The 10,883-nt window shown below is 38.2% G+C and overlaps 1 pseudogene; it reads right to left on the bottom strand.

The window, feature by feature from the left end:
* Nucleotides 1-9,686: 9,686 nt before the first annotated feature.
* On the bottom strand, nt 9,687-10,593 carry LOC102819594 (annotated as a pseudogene).
* Nucleotides 10,594-10,883: the final 290 nt, after the last annotated feature.

The following is a 10,883-nucleotide window of genomic DNA, read 5'->3' as shown; positions in this document are numbered from 1 at the left end:
CCACCACAGTATGACAAACTGAGAGGTGAGTGGTGGAAAATAATCTATAATTTGGATTTTAAAAAGCATAAGCTATCACTTATTTTCTCTGGTAGTGTAGTTGTTATGAGCAGGGCTGCTAAATTCAAGGTCAGCAGTTTGAAACTACCAGCTGTTCCATGGGAGAAAGATGAGGTTTTCTGCTCCCATAAAGATTCACAACCTTGGAAACTATATACAGCATTGCTATGAGTTGGAACCGACTCCACAGTACACCACCATGACCACCAACACCAGACCTTAGTACATTTAGTTATATTTGACTTTGTCTTCTATAGCTGATCTTTGAAAGTTTGGAGTCCAGGTGTGGTACTGTTGGTTAATGCACTGGACTACAGGGTTGGTTTGAACCACAAGGTCAGCAGGTCAAGCTCACCAGCCACTCCTCAGAAACCCTATATACATTGTCACTTTGGGTTGGAACCAACTTGACAGCACTTAACAACAACAACAATTTCATATATGTGATTCAAAGGCTTTCAAAATGAAATTTAGGAAAATAATAAAAGAAATGCTATTGTGGGTCCTTATTTTCCTTTTTGATGTGAAATACTGAAAAGTGGTAAGTGAACGCCTCTTTTCAAATATCTAAGGCAAAACCTTAGAAAATGTACTAGAATGTTCAGTAACCTTGAATAGGTTATTCAATAATCTCAAGTAAGATTAAGTTTTCATAAATGTTGAGTAGATCTATCATTGTGAACCTCAATTCTTACCAATTCATTACCAAGTCAGGGAAGACTTAAGCTTCTTCAGTGAGGCAACAATCCATCCTCAATTAAGCTGTTGATCTTAATGACTTTTTACTTTCCCATATGCTAGTCCATCTAATTGAATATTCTCCCTGCCATTCCCAACTCATTTTATTAGATCCATCTTACTAAATAACAATTTTTAAAAAGCCAACTGTTGTCTTTTATACAAAGTTAACCCAACTGCTGGGGGCAGTACAATTTCCTTAACCCTCTTCTGTGTTATCAAAATCCCTTATTCTTTTGTTGCTATTGTTATTGTTGTTAAAATTATGCACAGAACATACACAGGTTCAACAATTTCTACATGTGCAAGTCAACGACATTGATTATATTCAAGTTGTATAGCCATTGTCACTCTTCTTTTCCAAATTGCTTCTCACTCATTAACAGAAAACCACTGCCCCCATAAGCTTCCTTTCTAACCTTCTGAAACGCTGTTGTTAATTTGATGACATATAGACAGTTCTTTAAAAGAACATAATGCTACAGCAGACATTTATTACTAATGAAGCTAAACTGTGACTTAAAGAAGATTTTAAGGGATATTTTTTAATTTAAGGCTTAAAGATTATTATAGGGCAATAGTTTTGGAGGTTAAACCAGACATAAATGTTCATTCCAGAAATTCTGGATTCCATGAAAATTTGAAATTCTCTTCTACATTTTCTCTATTTTGACCAGGTCTACAGAATCTTTGATCAAAACATCCAATAATGGAAACCAAACACATCTGATTCTTCAGGTCTCATAGCAAATGAGGTAGTTGTTCATGGAGACAATTCACCACACATTCCATTTCACCTTTTTCAGTCCTTATCTTTCTTCTTCCTCTGCTGCTCCACATAAATAAAAGACCAATTACTGTACCTCTGATATCTTTTAAAACACCAGGCACTGCACAATAAACTGAGAAGTGAGACATAGCATTAAACCAGAGTTTAGACCAATTAACTGGAATGTCCCATGAAACCATGTCCCTAAACCAAGAAACTAAATTCCATGAGAAATTTCATCAGCTGATCTTTTTTGCTATTATTGTTGATGGGAGTGCAAATTGGTACACACATTTAGGGAAACACAATGTTTCTGAAAAGTCTAGAAATAGGACTACCATCTTCCCAGTAATTCTACTGCTAAGAATATACCCAAGAGACTTGAAAACAGCAGCGCAAACATGCATATGTACACTAATATTCATTGCAACACTATTAATGAAAGCCAAAAGGTGGACTCATGCTAAGTGTCCACCAAAAGATGAATGGATAAACACAGTATGATACAATGGAATACTACTTAGCCAGAAAGAACAATGAAGTTTTGATACATGCTACAACATCGATGGAGCTTTAAGACATTATGCCGAGTGGAAAAAATTCATCACAAAAGGACAAATATTTATATTTACTCACTTATATAAAAAGACAAGATCAGTAAAATGTATAGAGACTAAAGTTTTTGGTTGGTTACTAAGGTGAGAGGGAAGAAGAAAGAGAGGATTATTGCTTATGGAGCACTGTTTGTTTGTTTTTGTTAAGTGCCATTGAGAAGTTTTGACTCATAGAGACCTTGTATAGGGTTTCTGAGGAGCAGCTGGTGAGTTTGAACTGGTGACCTTGCAGTTACTAGTGCCGTGCTTATCCTATAGCACCATACCAGGACTCCTTACATCCCTATGACCTACAAATGAACACATATTTGATGTCCAATAAATGACTGATTAGTGACTTACTTACATTCTTACATAATTAGGAAGAAAATGCTAAAGTTCTTTATTTTACTTAAAGGTGCCACCCAATATATATATTTTTATTTGTATGTGCTTGTGGGGAATGTGAACTATCTCATAAATGTCTAAAATAAGGTTCAACCTCAAATAAACTAATATTTAAACATGGTCAAGACTAGGCATGAGAAAACTATGTAGCATATCTGTTCACAACTTAGTGACCTAAAATTAATACTTAAATCCTCTTATCCATTAAGGGAAAGGAGCTCTGATAGCGTAGTGGTTACGAATCAGGCTGTGAACCACAAGGTCAGCAGTTCGAAACTACCAGCTGCTCTGCGGGAGAAAGATGAGGCTTTCTGCTCCCGTAAAGATTTACAGCCTCAAAAACCCTGTTCAGGGTCGCTATGGGTCGGAACCGACTCAATGGCACTTAACAACAACAACATCCATTAAGGAAAGGAACTCTTGTAGTGTAGTGGTTACAAATCCGGCTGCGAACCTCATGGTCAGCAGTTTGAAACTACCAGCTGTTCCGTGGGAGAAAGATAAGGCTTTCTGCTCCCATAAAGATTTACAGCCTTGGAAACCCTGTACAGGGTCGCTATGAGTCGGAACCGACTCCACGGTACATAACAACAACAACAAAATCCATTAAGGGAGGACTTCTGGTGTGGTGCTATAGGATAAGCACTGGATGGCCAATCTCAAGGTTGGAGGTTCAAACTGACTAGCCTCTCCTAGGAAATCCTATATAGGGTTGCTATGAATTGGAACTGACTTGATGGCACTTCATAACAACATTTATCTATTGATGGAATGAATGGATAGAGAGTATCTGGAAAGCAATTTGGAAAGCTATATATTTTACCTATCTAAGATAGGAAAATGTTTTATGCATATAATTTGCAATGTTTAAGCTAAAGACAAATTATGGAGAACATTATGAATAATTTTCCAACAACCAAAGTATGATAACATGATCACTGGAATATCAAGGAAATTTTAATAATTTGTGTGTAAATGTTAATGTAATGATATTAAGGGAAGGACAAATTTTACATATGCACCTATGATCACAACTGTTTAAAATATGTACAGAAAACACTAATTAAAACAAGAATATAATGTAGAAAGATGTTTCTTTTTTCACATTTTGAATTTTCTGAGAATTTTGGCCCCCTAGAACAAATACATGGGCCTTACCAATCAAGGCAAAAATGAAAAAAAGAAGAAGAAGAATCACCAAATAAACCTGTTAATTTTTAGGACATTTTTCTAATTTGAGTTCTAAAATATTAATGAAGGGAAATTTAGAGAACAATGGTTCACATACTCCTCTCAAGAAACCCAGGGCTCAAGGTGGTATCAGTGTGTTGTATGTAAAGTTCAACATGCAAACTTGCAGGTCCTCTACCCCCAATTCATCCAGAACAACTCCACTGTTATCTCTTTTAAGGAACTCTGGTGGTACTGTGAGTTAAGCATTGTGCTGCTAACTACATGATTAGTGCTTCAAACCCACCAGCTTCTCAATGGGAGAAAGGTATGGTTCTCTGCTCCTATGAAGATTTATAGTCTCAGAAACACTATATAGGGTCACTGCAAGACGGAATGGACTTGGCAGTAGTGGGTTATATATTTTAATTACTGTAGTTCTATATATTGTTTGAAATAATAATTCTGTCACAAAACAGTAAATACATTTAAAAACTGAAATTTTGGCATAACCCTTTTGTATTACAGAAGAAGAAATAAAGTCATAAAAACGTGACTGTGATTATACAGTGAGTTAATAGAAGCAGTGTAGGAAGATTTTAGGCCTCTTAATTCCCACTGGACCGCTGGTGTGGCACTATAGGTTAATGCGCCAGACTACAAAGCCGTTTGAACTGCAAGGTCGGTGGTTCAAGTTCACCAACTGCTCCTTGGAAACCCTATCCAGGGTCTCTATAGGTCGGAACCAACTCAACAGTACTTAACAACAGGAGTGCTGGTGTGGCGCTGTGGGTTAATGCACCAGACTGCAAAGCCGTTTGAACTGCAAGGTCGGCTATTCAAGCTCACAGCTGCTCGGAAACGCTATACAGGGTCATTATAGGTCGAACCAACTGGACGTCACTTAACAACAACAATTCCCACTACAGCACTGCACTGCGAGCCACAAGGTCAGCAGTTCAAACCCACCAACTAATCCTTAGAAATCCTATACAAGGTCGCTACGAGTCAGAACGAACTCGACATCACATACAAAAATTCCAACTTCAGCAATCTTTTCATCACATCTAAAGACATGCCTTTTGCTGAACTACTGCATCAGCCTCCTCTATAATTCACAACTTACTTTGTGCTAGGGGGGAAAAAAATCACATCAACTTAACCTAGAGACTTTAATGTCAAGTTGGGACCTATTTCCTTGATTAACTCACCTAAATCCACCCTGTATTGTGGAATGTTTCTGCCTGAAAAGTAAATTCAGTCATGGGTAAGCCTAACAACCTCAATAAATTAATAAGTCCTCTTATGCAGTAAAAGGAGCTCTGGTAGCGTAGTGGTTATGAATCGGGCTGTGAACTGCAAGGTCAGCAGTTCGAAACTACCAGCTGTTCCGTGGGAGAAAGATGAGGCTTTCTTCTCCCGTAAAGATTCACAGCCTCGGAAACCCTGTACAAGGTAGCTATAGGTCAGAACCGACTCCACATAACAACAACAACTTATGCAGTGAAATGTGAATTTGTAATTTGTACACATTCAACAAATTAAAAGGGAAAAGAAATTAAAGTTACTTATATGAGATACCACTTGTATTATCAAACCAGTACACACTTGAAAGAATATTTTTGATAACATCTCTCATATTTTGGACATGTTGTCAGGAGAGACCAGTCCCACAGAAGGACATCATGCTTGGCTAAGTGGAGGGGCAGTGAAAAAGAGAAGACATTGAGCGAGATGGCTTGACATAGTGGTAGCAGCAATGATCTGAAACGTACCAATTTTGAGTTATCACAGGACTGGGCAGTGTTTTGATCCATTGTAATAGAGTTGCTATGAGTTGGAACTGATTCAATGGCACCTAACAGCAACAACATATTATTGGGGCTACTTCCACGTTGTTCCAAAAAGCATCAATATTATAATAGATCATATAGATCATGAAGCCACAATTGGGCTATTGCTGGCATTTGATATTCAGATATGAGCCATTTAAAATGTTAGGAATGGCTAAAGCCTCATCAATTGCCTTTGCCTTTCCAATGCCTCCATCCCTAACACTGGAATGCAGTGGGTCCTGCTCAAAGGTCCCGAATCTTTTCACTAACAAGGAAGGAGTTTATATTCAGACTTACATTAAAGAGCAAATTTTTTCTTTTTCTTTAATACAAAATGCATTTTTAAACCTGTCCTTATTTTGAAAATAATAGTAGACACTCTATATCATGTCTGGGGAAAGAAATTTATGATCTGACATTAAATGGCCTCTTTCTCTCCCCACCTTTCATATTAAAACATTACCCATTGGCTTTCAAGATTTTTTCCTACTGCAGCAACTTAAAAATAATTTGGATATCAATTTTTCTGCTTACTGTTGTGTTGTGATTCTTTCCTCTGTTGTCACAAGTATGAATACCAGGTAATGGGCACCATTCATTTCTGTGCTTAGTAGTTTTCCTGGGGTGCCAGTGACAGGAGAAATGTATGCATTAAAACAAGCGTGATGAAAAGCAGCTCTCTTTATACTTTCAGCCCAGCTGCTGTATTGATGGATCCAATCTCTACCACATGCTCCAGGTGGCTTCTAATGTCTGACTCCCTGCAGAAGCCTCTATTTGCACATCTTAAACCACTTATTGGATTTGAACAGGATTTTTTCAGCCTGAGTGCAGTAACAGTGCTCACTTGTGTAATATTTGTAAATCCTGGCTTTACATTTCACTCACCAAAACATCGTCAGAAGACATTCAACAGTGCCTTTGTGCACCCTGATTCTCTTCTTTGCATTAAATTGTGTCCATTTTGTCTAACTAGAAAGTGTACTGGTAAATACATTTCCATCACTGTCAGAATGCATAATGCAGAGTGATTCAATTATCAGCTCTTCTTGGAGTTGCTTTTCTTTGTCTCTCAAATTCATACAAAATTCATTGACAGGCTTTGTATTCCAAGTTCATAAAGGTTAACTTGTATTTTTCAAAATGTGCATCTCAGAAGTTTCTGATCAACTTGTCTGCTGTTGTTTAAAAATCTACTTACCATTCTCAGTTGCTATGAGTTATTGTGCTTAAGACCTTTATTTTGTGCCAAGAAAATTTTACTATCACATTCATCTGCACAACTCAAAAATTTTATTGTTATTTTGATAGATGCTAGAGAAAGCTAAAAAGTTCTGGTGTGATCCTGCAGGATAATACACTGGGCTGCCAGGTCAGTTTGAGCCACAAGGTCAGCAGTTCAAACCTACCAGCCACTCCTCAGAAACCCTATACAAGGGTGCTATGAGTCCAAACTGACTGGACAGCAGTTAACAATAACAGAGAAGGCTAAAGCAAATATTTCCTTTTCGTTTGAAATTAGGAGCTTGAACCAGTTCATTCAGGTTCAACCTCTTTTGAGTACCTGCATTTCTTACCCTAGATACATTGAATCATAATCTAAATTTTAACAGGTACACATAAGGAACTTATATATACTCTTAGATAAGAATCATTTGGAGGGATCTTTAAGAATCACCTGAGGTTCTTGCTAAACTATAGATTCTAATTCACCACAGTTGAGGTGGAAATGCAGATTCTCAGAGGGCATGGAACTTGGATGAACTAGTTTGAAATCCTGTTTGAAAAGCAATATGGCACAACCTCCAGGCAGTTATTTTCTCTGCCTTTAGTAGGTAAGTAATGCAAATGTCAGGACTTCCTAATATAACTGATAACTCTGCTCACAAATCTAAAGCACACAACATTTAAGGGACTTGGTAATAGGCTAGTGCACCAATTAGCAGGAACAACAAATGCCTGTGATTTATTGGCAAGGTCTCACATGTGATTATGTTGCTGAATCACGCAGAAACCGTATTTCTTAGTAGTACTCTACTAGAATTAATTGCACATCAACACATTTGTGGCTCTGAACCTCTGGTTTTATTTTAAGGATTTCTATCTTAAGAAAGATTGGGCTGTTTCTATCTGGAACCGTTTCTTTACTAAGGTACACCATGGGTATTCAGAAGCACTGTCACATGGGCTAAACCTTGCTTCTCCACATCCTCTGTGCAGAATAAAAACATATTCTCTTGTTGAGTGATGCTTGCAAGTTGGTATTCCAGAGCAGTTGGCTTGAATTGCGACTAGAATTCAATTATGTGAATGTGCAATGTGGATGAAGGGTGTTAGAGAGATAGAGAACCAGAATCGTGGCCTAATGATTGGGTTTCCCTTTGGAGTGGGCTTATATCAGTGTTCTTCATTGAGCTCTCCAAAGCACAAAGACTAAGCATGCATGTGTAGCAGTGGACTGGATATAATAAAGTAAGCAACCATTATACATTTTATGGGTCAATAACCCTGTGCTAAGAGGGATTTGCATTCTGAGATGAACTATCCCTTTACTAGTACTATCTACTCCTCAGAAACCCTATACAGGTTCACTATGAGTGGAAACACTCCACAGAACTTAAGAACAACAGGTTGAAGCTTCACTTTCTGGAAGGTGGTGGTGGTTGTGATGTGCCGTGGAGTCGGTTCCAACTCATAGCGACCCTGAACAGGGTTGTAAATCTTTACAGGAGCAGAAAGCCGCATCTTGCTCCTGCGGAACAGCTGGTAGTTTCCAACTGTTGACCGTGAGGTTAGCAGCCCAACTCATAAACACTACGCTACCAGAGCTTCTGGAAGGTACCAAAATATAATCCATGTTATCACGCCTGCATCTTCAGAGTTATCTTGTACTCCAAAATATGCATTAAAGCATAAATTCTAAATAAATCTAAACATATGTTAAGAATTTAGGGGTCTGGGTAAGAGACAATGCATGGGGAAAACTAACAAATTAAATGTGTACAAAGAAGCCTGGTGTTTTTTAGTTTTACAAAAATACATTGTATGAGGAGGCTTCAAAAGTTAGTGAAAAAATGATATTAAAAGACAATGGGAATACCGTGTGTGGTGCGAGCCCGGTGCGGAACTCGAAGGTGCTACTATGACTTCTAGCAGAGTTAGTGTGACCGCTGTGGGATCTGCAGATTAAACTCACAAAGTCCCAGACAATGTGGGAGATTAGTTTCCAGGCGTCTACAGCTTCACCACCGATAGGAATGATTTCCGGAGGAACTTGATCCTCAATTTGGGACTTTTTGCTGCAGGAGTTTGGCTGGCCGGGAACTTGCCAGATGTGTAGCCAAGTGACACATGGAACCCTGCGCTGTACAAACCTTCCAAAAACAGCCTCCAGTTCTGTGACCGCTACAAGATTTACCCTGAAAACAACTGACATTGGATTCAGATGGGCACCTTTCCTTCTCTATCTGATTTCCATTTCTTCCTTTGGTCCACTCAGAACTGTGTTCTCTGGTCAGTAGTCAGGCTTCGGCCAAAGTGTTCTCCGCTGTTCCATAAAGTTGTGTACATAGCTTCTACGTTTCTACAAGAGTGATCTTTGTTCTTGTCCTGAGGTGTAACTTATAATAATTTTTTTTTTTTCAAATTTAAATTTTTTTTTAACTAGAGCGCTATCACATCTGGGTTTGATGGAAGATACTAACCTGAGATAAGAGTGGACTCCTTAACAACAGTCCAGTTCTTTAACCCCTCAGGAAATTCATTTATCTTCACTTCAGTCAATTCTTGACATACATAACCGATCATATACCAGCATATTATGTTATAAAATTATACCATATATTGGACACTCATGTCAGTATATTGCAGAAAATGTGTCTATTCACTGTGTTAAGTTTATTAACATTTGAATGCAACACTGTTATTTACACAGTTGCGTCTGGGGTAGTCAGGACTGCAAGGTGGCATGGGAACCACCATGTTGAATTTGGAAATGTGCAAGGGCCCGGGGCATCCTGTCACCAAGACAACCCTCCCCAGGAGAACTTAGGAGACAGCACTGGGCAAGGTGAGCCAGGTTTAGTGCAGTTCGGCTGACTTGTTTTTCTGTCTTCATTCTTCTTCACTTTCATTTTCAGGATCTAAATCAGAATCTCCATTTAATTCTTTTCCACTGGCCACATCTCTGTCCCCACCATTTTCCTCATCATCTTTTTCTTCAGCATCTTCATCTTCTTTCTCGTCATCAGCATCTTCATCTTTCTCACTTTCTTTCTCATCCTCATCTTCATCCCAATTATCATCAGAATCCTTATCTGCTATTTCATCATTAGGCTCCTCTTCAGAAGACTCTTCTTCATACACCAATTTTGCCTTCTGTCCAGGACAAGACATTTTTTTTTGTTTCTTTCTGATGCTGTAACTTGTGTTATTAGAGAATGAGCTTTCCATGAAGGTGGGAGAGTTTCTGAAAAGTTCTGACTCTGCTGTCCAGTAACTGGTAGAGTGTCCTCACCTGGGATACCAGGTCAGACAATGTAGATAGATACAAAGCATGGAGCATCGACCATTAATACACATTTTAGCCACTGAACCATTAAAACAGCACTGTTAGGATGTCCTAGCAATCTCTTGGTGAGCTCTTGCAACAATGGAATAACAGCATGCAGCAGCATCCTTAACACTGTTTTCTTGATTAAATTTACATTCCTAGTTTGAAGTACTTTACTTAACATTTCAAAATCATTACTTTCTAAGCCCTGTGTAAGAAGAATTGCGAAGTTATTTGTCTGTGGAAGGTCATCTTTTCTTTTTTTGTTATCAATATCCATTACCCCCAGGCGTTCTTCAATGCTAACTGCATTTTCCCCTAATTTCCTCATGTTTTCTAATTCCTCTGTTTGTGCAATAACAGGCTTGTTAGCTGCCAAATGACCAGGAATTCCAGGAACTAGAACTTTGCTTCAGAATTCATCACTGGTGTTCTCACCTTTGTTACGACAGTTTCTACTTTAGGGGACCATTATAATAGTATTTTGTAAGTGCTTGAAATAAAGAATGCACACACATACAAAAAAAAAAAAAAAAGATAATGGAATTTTCCCACAAACTTTTTGAAGCTTCCTTGCTTGTACAACTTCAGCTAAGTGCACACAACTGTGTTGCACTATATGACTTACACACTTTTTGTAACATATTTTTATGGGGGTGTGGGGCTTATTATAAAATGGAGCAAAAGCTTAGCCTTCAAGATTATTGGTGTATGACTAGAGAGCAAGTTAAGTTACACAGCTAAGCATTTGTATCTGG

The sequence above is a fragment of the Chrysochloris asiatica genome, unplaced genomic scaffold (genome assembly GCF_000296735.1).
Source record: "Chrysochloris asiatica unplaced genomic scaffold, ChrAsi1.0 scaffold00031, whole genome shotgun sequence".
Lineage (NCBI taxonomy): Eukaryota > Metazoa > Chordata > Mammalia > Afrosoricida > Chrysochloridae > Chrysochloris > Chrysochloris asiatica.
The sequence above is the reverse complement of the archived record's forward strand: the minus strand, read 5'-3'. Positions and strand labels throughout refer to the sequence as shown.